General features: G+C 35.4%; 1 long non-coding RNA gene across 1 annotated transcript in view; it reads left to right on the top strand.

Annotated features, from left to right (window-relative positions):
- Positions 1 to 9,159: 9,159 nt before the first annotated feature.
- The window catches only part of LOC135215160 (uncharacterized), a 28,257-nt gene continuing 20,055 nt past the window's right edge, over positions 9,160 to 17,361 (top strand). Inside the window, exons 1-2 of the long non-coding RNA XR_010314605.1 lie at positions 9,160 to 9,256; positions 11,846 to 11,981. This is a non-coding gene — a long non-coding RNA (uncharacterized LOC135215160). The remainder of the gene's footprint in view (positions 9,257 to 11,845; positions 11,982 to 17,361) is intronic.

Genomic DNA, 17,361 nt, shown 5'->3' with positions numbered 1-17,361 from the left:
CAAGAATCCCACAGGTGCTGCTCCGTGGGACACGCCACTGCCACCTTTGACAAATGGCTCCTGTTACGCATCGTGACACCTCGTCTTTGAAACGAGGGGGGGTGGGGTGGGTGGGAGCGAGGACTCTTTAATTATTGTCCTGTTTCCTATTATTCGTTTCGTTAGGAGAGGTGGTCTGGTATGTAGTCGATCTTAAGATTACGGTTTATCTTTTGTACTGTATTTGTTTCCACGTTCTATTTTGATAGAATAACTACCTTTACTTACACTAATGTAGTGCAGTTCAAAGACATATAAGTCTGTATTGCTTAACACGTAAAGAAGTTATTCACAGCCATATCCATATTTTTCTAGTGGAATCGTGTATAAAACCTGTGCGCTAAAAAAAAGTAATATACAGGGTGTCCATAAAATCCCAATACCATTACAAGTATTTATTACTTGTAATGGTACTGGGACTTTATGGACACCATGTGTGTGTATATGTATATATGTATATCTATATATATATATATATATATATATATATATATATCATATATTATTTATTATATAAATATTCAATATTATCATGTAAATAATATATATAACATATAATAATATTAATATATGTTGTACTGACATTCATATCACTGCTAACTTTAAAAAAGAAAAAAAAAACCTGCTGTGACAATTGATGTCCTCAAAAAATCTTGGTAAAATAATAGCAGACAGATGTTCTTTGAAACTTAAGAAAGTTTCATTTGATTTTATGAAACTCAGGTTGTTAAGGCAGGCACTGGAGCACTTTCTACATTCAGAGTGTAAGGGAGTGAAAAGAAGAAGCTGGAGTAGTTGGACAGCAAGACCCGGAAAATAAAGGAAATTAGGTACAAGGGTCCAAAAGTAGAACTGAGAGAAAACCCACAGTTGCACTGAGAAGTGAAGTAGAGAGGCCGATAACCAATATCGGCTCAGCCTTACCTATGCAGTCAATGAAGCAAAACTGACAGAAAGCGTCTCCAGTGCTTTCAGAATGTGTGATACTCTGCAGAGGCAAGATGTCGATTACCTGGAGAGAAACTTTCTTATGGTAACGGAAACTGACTCGCTTCTAAGCAATAACTCGAAGGTATTTGTATAGGTTAACCCTTCAGCACAAATGCAAATTCCTCTGTAAAATTACTTAACTTATTAAGATTCGTAGCTGATCGTTACTTAGCAGTAACAGCGTTGGTGAAAGAAAATACATGGGAAATTCTGATATTATTTTTATACATAAAAAAATTAAATCGCATTTGCAAGGGAACAAAAAATAAAATACCATTTGCAAGGGAGCAACAAAAAAATTAAATGCCATTTGCAAGGGAACAAAAAAAATTAAATGCCATTTGCAAGGGAAAAAATTAAATGCTATTTGCAAGGGAAAAAATTAAATGCCATTTGCAAGGGAACAAAAAAATTAAATACCATTTGCAAGGGAACAAAAAAAATTAAATGCCCTTTGCAAGGGAACAAAAAAATTAAATGCCATTTGCAAGGGGAAAAAATCAATACCATTTTGCAAGGGAACAAAAAAAATTAAATGCCATTTGCAAGGGAAAAAATAAAATGCCATTTGCAAGGGAACAAAAAAAATTAAATGCCATTTGCAAGGGAGCAACAAAAAAAATTAAATGCAATTTGCAAGGGAGCAACAAAGAAATTAAATGCCATTTGCAAGGGGAAAAATTAAATGCCATATGCAAGGGAAAACAAAAAGAATTAAATACCATTTGCAAGGGAACAAAAAAATTAAATGCCATTTGCAAGGGAAAAAATTAAATGCCATTTGCAAGGGAACAATAAAATTAAATGCCATTTGCAAGGGAGCAACAACAAAAATTAAATGCAATTTGCAAGGGAGCAACACAAAAATAAAATGCCATTTGCAAGGGAAAAAACAAAAAAAAAAAAAAAAAAAAAACAAAAAAATTAAATGCCATTTGCAAGGGAAAAAAAAAATTAAATGCCATTTGCAAGGGAACAAAAAAATTAAATGCCATTTGCAAGGGAACAAAAAAATTAAATGCCATTTGCAAGGGAACAAAAAAAAAATTAAATGCCATATGCAAGGGAACAAAAAAAAATTAAATGGCATTTATACATACAGATTATACGCACATATATATATATACATATATATATATATAATATATAATATATATATATATAATAAATATATATATATACATATATATATATTATAGATATATATATATATATATATATATATATATATATATATATATCTCAGCAGGTAGCATAATCGTCTTCTGTACTCGCTCTTCCATGACCAGTTCCTGGAAATTCCCGTGAAAAGAAGCGCTGAGAGTTTTATTTGCCCACTTATTAATCCATTCAAATTCATGGCTGCATATTTTCCCAATATTTTCAATTTCGAATGCGCTGAAGAATTCCGGGAATAATGCCAAGACGCAGTTTTATTTATTCAATTTCCCCCACATCTCGAATGCATTTTTTTTCTTTTCCCATCTGCGTTTCTTAAAAGTATAATTTATCGCTTCTTTTGAAGGCAAATGACAAATCACTTGCCTTTCGAGGCGCTGCCGGCCATCAGGAGTAAATTGCTTTCCGGTGGTGTGCATACTGGAGGGTTCTCTTCAGACGGTGCCGAATGAGACTTCAAAGGAAACCGATTAATTCACAATACAGGCGGCGACAAACATTTCGTGAATACGAAGAAAGGTAAAGTGGTGGACGAGAGAGAGAGAGAGAGAGAGAGAGAGAGAGAGAGAGAGAGAGAGAGAGAGAGAGAGAGAGAGGTTGTGGGGTTGAGTTTGCTGACTATCTGAAGTGGATAAAATCTTTAAAGAAATCTTGGAATTTGCAAAGTAGAAATATTTATTTTTTTCTTTGAGAGAGAGAGAGAGAGAGAGAGAGAGAGAGAGAGAGAGAGAGAGAGAGAGAGAGAGAGAGAGAGATTGTGGAGTTGAGTTGGCTATCTGAAGTGGATAAAATCTTTAAAGAAAGCTTGTAATTTACAAAGTAGAAATATTTACTTTTTCTTTAAGCCCCTCTGATACAATCTTTATGTCGAATCTCATTACTCTTATAAACTGAATTAATTTTCCTCTTGAATTTCCATAACAGGTCAGTTTGAATCAATAAAAATCTGCGTAGGTTAAATTATACGTAAGAATGTAACGCTACCAAAATCATAGATCTTGCTTAAAACTTAGCTGCCAAAATAGAAAGAATTATTAACAGCTAAACTTACAATTTGTAAGCAATTTTGTACCAAAGGAATCATAGGTATTTGACAATATTAGCTATTCACATTTAAACCTCACTTATCCTTTCTCTCCATTTTCTCTTGATTCTTGTCTCGCAGCTCTGCACGAAAATTAACGCAAGTGCAGAAATAAAGTTTATGAAACAAGCATTACAACAAAGATAAACTTAGAGTGATGACAAATAAGTCGCCAGTATATCTACTCTCTCTCTCTCTCTCTCTCTCTCTCTCTCTCTCTCTCTCTCTCTCTCTCTCTATATATATATATATATATATATATATATATATACATATATATATATATATATATAATATATATATATATATACATACATATATATATATATATATATGTATATATATATATATAAGACCATGATTTTATTCATAATAAAACGTTCACAGAAATATATAAATATTTCAGAACAGCCTCCTTTATATATATATATATATATATATATATATATATATATATATATATATATATATATATATATATATATATATATATACACCTATATATTTAATCTAAAATCCTACTCCATTGTCGTTCACCATTTTCACACATAAACAAAGACCGCATGTTCTTCCTCTGATCGCAACACGATCGAGGCAACTCCCCCTGAAACGAGTTCATGTAAAGCCATGAATGTCATTGCTCTCAAGAGGTCACTTAAGTCTAAACGAAGGAACACTTCTCCCGGAATGGCACGAACCCACTTTTGTTTATATTTACGTCCCGCATTTCCACCCTAAGTTGACGACACCGCTCCGACGTGAACCGCAGTTTCGGGCATTAACATGCAAGCGACACTGCGGTCTTGGCATGCCTTCGCTGCCATATATGTTTTAAGAGTGAAATTCAAACTGGCCTGCGAACTACGGACACCGACAGTAAGAACGAAGCTTCGCTGTTCACAGTCACCGTTTGGAATGCCAGTCCCTCCCCTCAAAACTATCGAGGTAACCAGGGGACGCGTCGTATCCCAAGGGAGACGTTTGATTTCCCCCCTGAGGAGGCTCATGGTATCCCTTAAGTAGTTGCTGCATAGGTCACATTCCATTCTTGACGACCGTCTAAGTGAATAGTACTTGCGTCCCTGGGTTCTGTGCTTCTGAAATTAGATGTTGTACAGACTACCGAGTTCTCGTATTCAGTTGGATTATGTAAATGATATACGGAGTTGCGTCACCTTGTCACCTTGTCCTGCATTCGTTGGTCTGACGTGCAAGGAAATGCACCTGTAAAAAAAGTGTGATATCATCGCTTTGCCAGTCTGTTTGTTCAGTATTTTAGTCTGTCTGATATCCTTATACCATTTATTCCTTGGAGAGACCCTTGTTTGATAAGCTTCTGGTATTGCTGAGTAATTTTGATAATGAATTGGGTTTCACTTGCGTAATTGTTACATTCATAAGGAAATGCGTTTTTGTATTTTGTTTTAAGAGTCCAAGATGAAAAATATCAAGGGGATTTTTATGCAATATGAAAACGTATTTATCATATGCTGTCAGCTGATCTGCAGCTAAAACGACAATCCTCGTTACCGAAGGAAATAACTGTTGTAGAGCAAAGCTAAATTGTAAATTCGTATTTTTATAGACATTCTAATCTTTGCTTCACCTTAGATTTTTTTTATTAAAATTTTATTAAAATTATCAACTAATTATATACAAACTTTTCATAATTATAGCAACAATATAACATACTAAGAAAAATATTTGAATTGGTGTATATTTCATAATTTCAGATATTATTTACTAATAAATGGAAGTACATTAATTACATGAATTCAAATATTATTCACATACTTACTTGTGAAATGGTGTAGTTACAGCATTATTTTTTGTTATTAGTTCCGAATTCACGGAGAAAATCGTGATTTTGAACAATTAGGTTTAACAAAATCAGGAAATCGCAATTATTGGAGACGAATGTTCTTCCAGTTTTAGGTAGCGTCTGAAATTATTTGGGACAAGAAATGAGACGGTAATTATGATTACGTAAAGATACAACTAATTATAAATTTGTGGGAATAAGTAACAAAATAAGTGATAAAATGCCATTTTTATCACTATACTCTTAGTAGTAAAATAATCTACATATAGAATTTATAAAATTATTAATAGAAAATTATTAGATTCATAATTGTCTGAAATTCTGTTAAAAAAGGGAATTTGGTGTTAAATAAAATTACATATTTCATTACCTGAAACCTGGTTTTTTTTTTTTTTTTTTTTTAACTACCTGTCTCCAACGGTTTTTATTAGTTTTTGGAAGATGGGTTGCTACAATTAGAGGGATATCGTCTGAATTTTGACAGCACGTTGCCAATCTAGTTGGGAAAGAATGATACAGACTTGCAATAGACTCCTAATTAATTTGATTGCTATTCAAGCCAACATAAAAGTATTAGTGAAGAAGCTCATCAATTAAAGTTTTACGTATGAGTGTGTGTTTTGCAAAATATCATACAGATTTGAAAATATTACAGCTTAACCTCTGGTTTCTTATCTCAAAATGCTTATCACTTATTACATAGTAACTGCAGTAAAATCGAAATTCACACCGAAACAGTTTTCTCAGCTGTCAGAGCAAGAAGGAACTGCATTAAGGAAGCACACCTAAATAGTGTCTACATTTTTATTTTTATTTTTATGACAGACAGTTGTGCTTAAAATTCATGGGGATTTTCATCGAAAATTTCTTATAAGTTATTATTTAAAATAAATTCATGTTTCCTCGGCATTTGCAGTGAATTTCATTTTGGAACCGAGAAGCCGATGTAGGTAAGCTTTGATATTGCCAATAACAATGTGTAACGACCATTATTTTACTATAAAACAGTCTCGTGCTGCGTTTGTGTCCGAGAGGTGCAGCGGAATTTTGTAAATTGTCATCTACGTACTTGGTTCTACTTTGCTTTGAATATTGATTTTCTGTTACATAAATTCTTAAAGTTAATTCGAATCAAATGTCATGGAGAAATGAGCAGAATAAAATCAATACTATAGAAAAAGTTAAGTACATACCATAGTTTAACCAGACCACCGATGATTAACAGCTCTCCTAGGGCTGGCCCGAAGGATTACATTTTTTATGTTGCTTGGAACCAACTAGTTTCTTAGCAATGGGACCTTCAGCTTATTGTGGGATCTGAACCACATTATATCGAAAAATGAATTCCTCTGATTCCACGGAGCAATATTGAGAGTCGAGTACGGAACCCACTCGGCCAGTGAGGAACTTAGTACTATAGAATCAAAGGGCATGGAGTGATAATAACAAGATACTAGTAGCAGATTGATACAACAGAAAATACTTGTAAAAAATGTAAAAGTTAGGTATCTTCCATTAACTAGAGAAAGGCTTTACGGGAAGTGCATAGCTGCGTCCCTCATGTCAAGTACGTCGGTGTAACCTTACCGGACGAAATCTGATCACAGACAATGGGCTATGCAGCTGGTAATTACTCGGAGGTCAGAGGTCGTGGGTATGAGCTGATGGCACGCCAACTCATCTGAGAGTGAGATGGACCTTGGGAAAGCGAAAATAGGGGAAGGGAAGGAAGGAATGAGGACGTAGGCACTCGTAGAGGTTAGGGCCTGCGCCACAAACCCCGAAGTAATGTCTTTGTCAACAGAGGGTTAAGTTGGGCCGAGGCAGAAACACTGCACCTATGTCGGTGTTGGCGGAATCAATATTTACTTATTCAATACTCACATTTGTGCAAGTCTCTCTCTCTCTCTCTCTCTCTCTCTCTCTCTCTCAAATTTTGCTTGGTATATGTTACATAATTTTTACTTCCAGACTTTCCCAACATGCGAATACACACACACACACACACACACATATATAATATATTATATGTGTGTATATATATATATATATATATATATATATATATTATATATATATATATATACATATGTGTGTGGTAAATCAGGTTGAAAACCAGTTATAAATTGCAGTGCCCTTCCCCATTTCAAATTGTCTTATCGTTATTCTTTATGTTACTTTTTTTTTCTTTTAAAATTTTTTGTATAATTCCTATAAATTTTATTTTAGTATGTGTGTATTTTGTATAGTTCGGTGAGTAATGTTTTAAAATTACCCTAGCGTTTTCCATCGTCTTATATTTATACAAACATCGCTTAGTTTTGTACCAATACGTTATCATACAGCACCTGTTTTCATCCTGTTTATTTGTCTCACTAATGATACTAAAACGGGTTAAAATATATGAAATAAGAAATGCTTATAAGAGATACTCATTTCCTTTCATTTTGGAGCTGTGTAAACGTACGAGACTTTATATTAAAATTACCCGTATTGGGAAAATGAGAGTAATTTATCTGGCCAATTATTATGCCTATGAACAGAAGGTAATGATAAATCGATAAATTTGTTCGTAATCAGAAAAAATGCTAGAAGGCGAAATATTTTAGCGTTCAGTGACGGAAACTGACACTATAGGGTTGGCAGAAAGTTTTAAAAATTGAGTAAAAAATGTTCAGTATGGCAATCTTTATAAAGCAGACTTTATTTGTCCTCTATAGAGTCTAAACTTCTCGACGTTTTCGTAAGGCTCATATAAACAACAGTGAAGACCAGAATAAAGTTACGCGATGGCTGAATACATATCTCTATTCTTACGTAATGGACTGTTTGGTGTGGAACCGGTTTTACATTTCTACAGGCATTTGGCCGTGACTTCCGGTACGCATGCTTCGAAAGTTGTCTGTAGATAAAAAAAAAAAAAAAAAAGTACTTCTATTGTGAGTTTGAAGCGCAGATAACAGTCGCTTTATTCATAGTAGGTATATAAATTTTGATGAAGAGTATTCCTAAATTGCTTTCCCTTCTTAATCTACTAATTACTTACGTATGCCTTATCTGCTTGCCCAACGAATCATGTATTGTTACATTATATATATATATTATATATATATATATATATATATATATACTATATATATATATATATATATATCTGTGTGTGTGTATTATATATTTATTTATTGATTTATTTATTTATTTATTTATTTCGGTTTACTTTCTTCCACCCTTACCAAGCAGTCAATGACAGAAGGAGTTTCATTGGTGTAATATATAGTGGGAGATAATGCTCTTAGGTGATTCATATCTCCCACGATATATTTTACCATTGAAACTCCTTCTGCAATTCACTGTTTGATAAGGGTGGAAATAATTCCACCGAAATATATCCCTTAGCTTTAAAACAGTGTGTTTTAATGGGCTTTTATACTTGAGACGTATCCTGTTTTAGCAGAAGAATTTGTTTACACACACACATACACACACGCATATATATATATATATATATATATATATATATATATATATATATATATATATATAGGCAACGTTACAATTTATTAGAGAGAGAGAGAGGAGAGAGAGAGAGAGAGAGAGAGAGAGAGAGAGATTAAGATTTAATGAAGCGAATTCCCGACACAAATCACAATATTCCAAGACGGTGGGACGTCGCCTGTTGACTCAAGCTTAATGACTTGAGTCGTTGTCACCTCAGTCACATCCTGTGCTAATCCAAGTTCTTTTAGTCGCGGAAATCTTTGACCTCGCATAGGGAGACCCTAAAAGAGAGAGAGAGAGAGAGAGAGAGAGAGAGAGAATAGTCTAGGTGGAGAGAGGGAGAAAGATCAGTGGAGAGAGAGAGAGAGAGAGAGAGAGAGTAATCATTCTGATATACATATTAAGAAACTTTTATAAAAGTAAGGGAGAGGACTAGCCATCGCCATGCATTAGACAGTTACGACTTAAGTTTTCTGGTAACTAACCAGCCGAGCAGTGGTAACTGGTTACCATGGTGGCGCATAGCTGGCTGGCTTACCCGATATGCTTTCGTCGCCTCTGCCAGGCCCAGTGCTCAGCGATCCTTGGCGAACGGACACTGGATACTCACAGCCCACAGCTTTTTACAACGTCTGCTGCTCTTGGTGAGTAATGTGAGGAGAACGTTCTAGAGACATATTTAAAGATTTACCCATATCCTGGGTATTCTTAAAGTTAAGCTGTTTTATAAAATGTATAATGATGAACGTCTTATGCGATGAGTGGTATTATATGGATCATTTCATACGTTAATCCACGTCCAAATAAATCACGTGTTGGTTAAGTCCGTATATACCGTTTTATGTTAATTGGGGGATATAACAGCTACGATACCCTTATTGAACGTGATGTAATCGCCTAAATTTATAGGATATTATAAACCATATTGACTCCAAATGTTGGATTTTGTAGTTTGCCTTTTGTGTAGGCGAGGCTGGTCAGAAAATGGGCTCGAAAGATGATGTAGTATGGTGATACTAAACGTGTTTCGAGTGGTTGACCGGTGTCTGAAAGGCATGTATGAATGAATTAAGCGTTTTGAAGGTAAGGAGCACAGAAATAATTATGACAGAGGAGACTATGGCCATATTCTACTATCTGAGGGAAGGTAGATGATAAGATTTTGATCGAGGAAGTAAGGCAGATGATAAATGTATTATTATTATTAATTTTTCGGGACAAGCTCACATGGGCCACTGAACTGAAATTCAGGCTTCCTAAGAACATAGTGTTCATTGATAGGGAAAGGGCAGTGCTGGGTTAGGCCAGGGGAATTTGTATAAGGAAATATCTGGCAATTGATTGCACAAATATGGAAATTTGTCAATGGATTGCACAAATTGTGTGTGTGTGTGTGTATATATATATATATATATATATATATATAATATATATATATATATACACACAATTTGTGCAATCCATTGACAAATTTCCATATTTGTGCAATCAATTGCCAGATATTTCCTTATACAAATTCCCCGGGCCTAACCCAGCACTGCCCTTTCCCTATCAATGAACACTATGTTCTTTGGAAGCCTGAATTTCAATTCATTGGCCCGTGGGAGCTTGTCCTGGAAAAAAAAAAAAATAATAATGCATTTGTCATCTGCCTTACTTCCTCGTTCAAAATCTTATCATCTACCTTACTCAGATATTAGAATATGGCCTTAGTCTCCTGTCAATTTTTTCTGTGCCCCGTACCTTCAAAACGCTTAATTCATAAATATATGTATATATATATATATAAGATGTATATATTTATATATCTATATATCTATTTATAAATATATATATATATATATTATATATATATATATATATATATATATATATATATATATATATATATGTGTGTATATATAAATCAGATAGGACATAATATATCAAGCTGGTAACATGGATTTTTGAAGTAGGTAATTATTAGTTAAGAATTAATAGATAGTTTTTATGAAGGAAACGAATATTTTTGTTCCTTAGACTTTGTGGAAAAGGGATACAATGTATTTAGTTTTCTTAATTATTTTTTTTCTCCGAGAGGTTTGCGACAATTTAAAGTCGTTAGGTGCAAAATTGAGATAAAAATGGAACGAGAATTAAGTGCAATGGTTAATCAGTGGTTGATGTTTGCAGTTAAATACAATGACAATTGGGAATAGTAATGAGAAAAGCAAATAGTGAAGTATTTAGTTTTAAGTGCCCACAAGAGGAGAAAGTTGAAGGGGGGAATATGCACATAAATAGGAAAGCGCCTCAGTAGCGTGACCGGTATGGTCTTGGCCTGCCACCTCGGTGGCCGTGAGTTCGATTCTCGGGCATTCCATTGAGGAATGAGAGATGTGTAATTTCTGGTGATAGAAGTTCACTCTCGACGTGGTTCGAAAGTCACGTAAAGCCGTTGGTCCCGTTGCTGAATAACCACTGGTTTCATGCAACGTATAAGCACCATACAGGCAAACATAGTGATATGAGGGTTAAATGGGAACCGGGAAATGCAACATTGATAATGAGAACGATATACGAGTAGGAACGATATACACGTATACTTGTACTTGTATGGGGATGAATATGTATCATCAGAGAATGGCTGAAGCACAGTAGCGGGACGTATGACAATGATTGGAAAGAAGCATGAAGTGCCTAGCTCATGGAAGCCCAGTTTGGAATATGTTAAGGGACTATTTAGCCATTCCTCACTAATGGAATGAAGTCAATGTTGAATATAAAAGTAAAACAAAGGGGGCGGTGTGGGAGGGGGGCGTGGTGAAGGTATAGCGGTGAACTGTAAGAACTTAAAGTAATATAACAAAAACAGGAAGGACGAATAATGTTCAGACCTGGAGGATTGGGGAAGAGGTTAACTTTGGTGAAATGGTAAATCAAGTGTCTGTTGATGAGATGGTTCGGTCATGTCATATGTGCGCGCGCGCACGCGTGCACGAGAGGTTGTTTGTGAGTTCTGGCACAGTCACACTCATTTTGAGAATTCATATCCTAAAGCAAACATGACCTAGTGGACGCAATTACAGTTGGCAGTTTGAGTAGTTTGCATATTTTAATTAACCTAACCTTTTCCTTATTTTAATTAGCCTTTTCATATTTTAATTAACCTGCCTTTTCCATATTTTAATTGCTCTGCCTTTTCCATATTTTAATGAACCTTTTCCGTATTTTAATTAACCTGTCTTTTCCAGGTGCGCGTTTGCTTGTGAGTGATGAATTTGTAATCGGCTCCTAAAAACTGAAGGTCCTGTACTGAACAGGACGAAGTGTCTCTCTCTTAAGAGATAGTGAGAATCTGAAGGTCACCTTCTTTCGCTCCTTATCAAGGTATGTGGTGAGTACGTTGCAATATCAGTTGCTTTACACTAAATTGGTTTGGAATTGTTGGTGAAATTAACTGTTCAGTCTTGCAGACAGTGATACTGAGTTTTGAGTTTTGAATAGGTGATCTGATGATTGAAGAACAAGACACACTGGCTCTTCATAATGATGAGCCATATGACATATGTTTCCTTATCTTAAGGATATTACTTTGTAGCTAAACAAAAGCGGTAGCAGGGCCTCTGTGTAATTTATCTTCCCTTGGCTAAATATCGAATTTACTGGCTCACAAGAAAAAAATTAAAGTAAGGAACCTATTAATCGGTGTAATCAGTTACCCAACATATTTTCCTTTATATGATTAAAATTCAAATACAAGTAGGAACCCCCCCCCCCCCCCCCCACCCCCCCCCCCCCCCCCCCGCCCGGGCTTTTGTTGAGGTTATCTAAGTTAGGACGGACAGTGCAGGGCTGTTTTTTCACACACGGTCTTCTTCCAAATCGGGAAAATTGTCACCACAACTAATGAAGCTCAGAGGCTCTTAGGTCTGCATCAAAACGTGTTCTGTTTCTGGTCTCGCTTTTATTGATTAAAAACACGAGTCTCGCTTAGCAGAGGTGGGTATAGGCAGTCACTAAGTGCCCGTTCGCTGGGTAAACATGACTCGATAAGGGAATTATTTCGTTAATTTGGATTACATTAAACAACGTGGCCCAAAGTCATTTCCTTTATCTCGCTATGGTAGCACTGACTGCCGTAAAAGAAAGCGGCGATTGAGCATAAATAGACCGCGTGGGATGTCTATCTTGAGAATTAATGTCTTCTTATCCTCCGTGTCTAATACCCGCCCACCTTTTTGCTAATTAAACGCCCGTGCCATTTTTGCGCAGCCAGCAATCGCTACTAAATGTATAAACCAAATTAGCAGATAGACGTAATTGTAATGTTACATTTGGGTATCGCATCCAACCAGACGCCCTTGATAATATTTATCGTGGTCACGTTTGATGAGTTTATTTACACCCCACAGATATTTTCGTCTTCCTGTCGATGAACAGGGCCTTCTCTGCCAGATTATTGTACCATTCTTGTATCGAAAACATTTTATAATTATATGTTAAAGATTTCAGAATAAGAGTTGCGCATTTTACAGAGATGTTGCATGCATTTTTTTGGAAGTGATTCAAACCAGTCTTCACCTTTTTGTTTTGTTTTTCAAGACTGAAAGAAGTATCAGTGATTGTAGTTCCCAAGCGATACATGATCCCATATTCAGTTGTACAGTATGCAGCAAAACTCGAGTGACCCGATTTCAGTGATTTTCGTTCAAAAAGTGACTAACTGGCAACTCTTACCTTCTTCACATTTCTAATGACACTAAATTGCAACGGCGAAACATTTTGGAACTTCGCTCATAAAAAGATACAGTTCATTTAGCATGGTTTTATGGTATAATGTTATATATTTTTTATCAAAATATAGCTAGATCATTAGAAAAAACATTAACACCTTAGTTTTTAATTATGGTAAATATGAAAAGACGTAAATATTAAACGAATTTTACATGTTAGCCATCATAGTAATTTATTTAATGTAATGAACGTAACGGAGATGTAGTTGTGGGCGTGGCCTAACATGACGTCAACTGTGGTCATTTGCCATTGCCAAACATGGTTGGAGCAACCCGACAGCGACCGGAAACGTCACCCCCAACAAGGAGAGCTATAGTTGAGCAGCATCTCGCCAGATTTTCAAAAAAAGACATAGCTAATCGTCTTAATATCAACAAGACAACTGTGTATAGATGGCTAAAACGATACAACGACGGAGAAGGATTGAAAAACCTCCCTAGATCTGGGAGACCCCGCTGCACAACCGCAGAAGAAGACGAAGTGTTAATTAACTTTATAACCAAACACCCGTTTTCGTCATCATTTTCAGTGAAACGAGAAACAAATATACAAACATCAGTTGACACTGTAAGACGTTCGGTTCGAGAAGCTGGTCTTCTATGTAGGAAAACCTGCGCTCAAGCCTCTACTTACACAGACGCATATGGACCATCGTCTCGGGTTTGCGCTCGAATATCTGTCCAAGAGCGAGCAGTTTTGGGAAACTGTTATATTTTGTGACGAGAAGACTTTTTGCAACGACCAACAGGGAAGACTGCACTGCTGGCGTCCAGGAAAAACCAGGTAATGAACATTTACTTATTTTGCCTTATATTTTTACGTGGTAGCCTAGGTGTGATATACTTTGTATTATAGGCCTAGTCTGTATATATGCTAAAGCTTTAATGAATAGTATATTCCTCTTACACTGGTTTTTAAACCTGCTGACAAATATCTTTAATGGAAGTTACGATGTAATCAGGAAGAAATAATGCAAGAGAAGATATAAATTAATCTGACCTAGGGTGGGAGTTGGGAATTGTCATTACTGAGGAAGCAGTTTAAATATCTATAAAATCCCGCCTCCGCTTCGACCGCCTCCGCTTCGAAGTGCTGCTTGGCGGGAAACCAGTCGCAGAGGACTTTCGTGCTAGCTTTCCTCCGAGTCTCGTGAATGTTTGAATACACATTGCACTGACTTAAGTCATTTAAGGTTACTATGCTATGACAACTTTCCTTATGCCTCTTTTCCGAATTCATAATATATACTATTAGGCCTACAACCAAAGATTTCTTTTAATTATTTCACTGTAAAACTAAGTCTGGCAGAAAATACAACTGACGTAGCTGTTTTTAATATTTAAAGTGGTCTGTAATTGTATATTATCATCTAATAGAGGAAAGAAGGCGAAAAAGGTATAATTTTGTCTATATAAGTTTTGGTTAAATGCATATTGAAGAACTGTATATATATATATATATATATATATATATATATATATATATATATATATATATATATATATTTATAGAATAACCTTATAGTTTTCTTAACATTGCACTTCAAGTCTTAAAAGTTAAAAGTTCGGTGTTATAGCAATATTACTGAAAGTATGGCTTAATAAAAGGCGCCAGTCCTTTTTTTTCTAATCCATAAGATCTATTGTTGAGAGGAAGACAACTGCAGTTAAAAGAGTTTCTTTTATATTTAAAAGTAAACCAACTGTCATTGTTTCTCTCCGAATATCTGTAAATTTATATTTTCTCTAAATCCTTCTCTCTATTTTTTTTCAGATTTGAAGATAAATATGTAGAACCAAATCGACGAAGTGGGAGGATAACCGCTGGCCTTTGGGGTTGGATGGCGTCTTGCGGACCAGGTGCTTTAGTGCCAATCCATGAGCGATTAAATGGCAGGCAGTATGTTGACATTCTTGACGAGGTGCTGATTCCATCTGTTAGGATGCTACTGATTCCGGAACCGTTGCCCATATTCTTGGCAATGGACAACTCCTCTGTTCATAATAGCATGCCAGTAAGAAAGTGGTTACAGCAGCATCCAGAAGTTATTCGGATCGACTGGCCTGCAAAATCTCCGGATCTCAATCCCATTGAAAATTTATGGGCCATTATGACAAAAGGATGGGATGGCTCCTTTCTGAACAGTAAAACAAGCCATCATAAGCCATTGCTTGTCAGTTGGGAGTCAATGCGTGGGGAAAATATTTGCAGTAGACTGGTTGACAGTATTCCTAGACGGCTTAATTCGGTAATAGACAACCTAGGCTCACATACTAAATATTAATCACCCTCTCTCTCTCTCTCTCTCTCTCTCTCTCTCTCTCGCTCTCTCTCTCTCTATCTCTTGTATGTATGTATGTTGTAGCTATATATGTATATGACGTGTTGAAAAGACGAGGTTTGTGTTTACACTCTATTTGTTTTGCTGGAATTTGTATTTTATTTTTCACAGGACCTATGTATTTCAAAGAATTATACGTATTTTTTAAAATTAATTATATTGGTATACCATTTACTTAACCTATACCGTTTTTATTAGCAATCATATTCATTGTTTGCTAATTGGTTTATTAATGCCTTTTACTAAGTACCGTTTGTCATTATCAATCATATTCAATTATTTGCTGCTTGGTTTATTATGCCTTTACTAAGTTACATTTCTTGAGATCTACCTAAGATTTCATTAGACCCAACTGGTGAAGGGTGCATAGTGGCCCGCCAATGGCTTAGCTTGCCTTACCCGTAGGCCAAGTGCACTTCGCTTCTCGATATATCATTCTCATTAAGCCTATAGGCCTATGAAGAAAATAATGACGGAAGTATACCACATCCAAGACTGTGGAAGAATTTCACAAATCCTGCTTTATGGTCTTATAGACACCCTTCATAAGTTACAAAGATTGATGCAACTTGTTGCTGTCTGGAATATAGCCCAGTATGTTATAAAGCCAATAGCATTGCCTAGCCATTATTGTTTATAATACGTTGCAGTTGTCATTCTGTAGAATCTGCACTCGACAGTTGTAGCTGATAATATCCGACCTGATTATAGTCTTCCATTCCTAAAGTAAAAGTAAAATAATATAAAATAGTTGTTTCTTTCAATAGCGAAGATTACTCTTCACCTCGCTTATTTATTCAGTTATTTATTATTAATTTACTTTTCTTCAAACTGAAGAAACCCCTCGGGAGACTGGACTTATGTAGAACTAGCTATACCTAAGCCTAAGCCATAATTTATTGCAAGTATCGAAATCATGATCTTGACTAACATTTGCTTTATACACAAAGCCACAAAAGCTAAAAGTAATAACTTCGAATTCATATCCCAAATGCACCAATTTTTATCATTAGACTATGCTCTGCTCAACTTTTCTCTTGCTCTCCATCGCGATGTCCTCTTTCACAGTGTCCAGACTGACGATTCCACACGACTCATGGAAGTCACGGTGATCTGAGGTTTTCATGCTACAGTAACGTATTTAGTTTTCGTTCAGAAATATTGTAGCGTGAAATATTTTTGGTTTTCAGGTTCCAATATATTTCAATTATAAGATTCTATATAACAAGTGACAATTTTTCCTCATATATACACGTTTATTAAAATACGGAAAATACGAGATTTTAATACTAAGTGGCAACTTGAGAACAACGCTTGTCCAGTACAAAAATAAAAAAAGTCACACGAGTTTTGCTGCATACTGTACTACACATGGTAGTGATAGCTGCATGCGCAGCGTGTCTAATCCCAATCGTTGGGTTGAGTTCCTTTGGTTCAGTGAGCGCTAAAGTATAGTTTTTTTCCATTCCTTTTCATGTTGTTTAGGAAATTATGTGATTCAAGCTAATGTCCGTTCAAAACCTAGTGCAAGAATTAAGTGTTGCAAGAGGAAAATATTTATAAATATGTCTAGACAAAGAATAAAAAAAGGGAGAATCATACACAAAAAGAGGGAGTTCGGGGTTAATTATA

This window comes from Macrobrachium nipponense, chromosome 5, assembly GCF_015104395.2.
Source record: "Macrobrachium nipponense isolate FS-2020 chromosome 5, ASM1510439v2, whole genome shotgun sequence".
Lineage (NCBI taxonomy): Eukaryota > Metazoa > Arthropoda > Malacostraca > Decapoda > Palaemonidae > Macrobrachium > Macrobrachium nipponense.
This window is presented reverse-complemented; position numbering and strand designations above follow the sequence as displayed.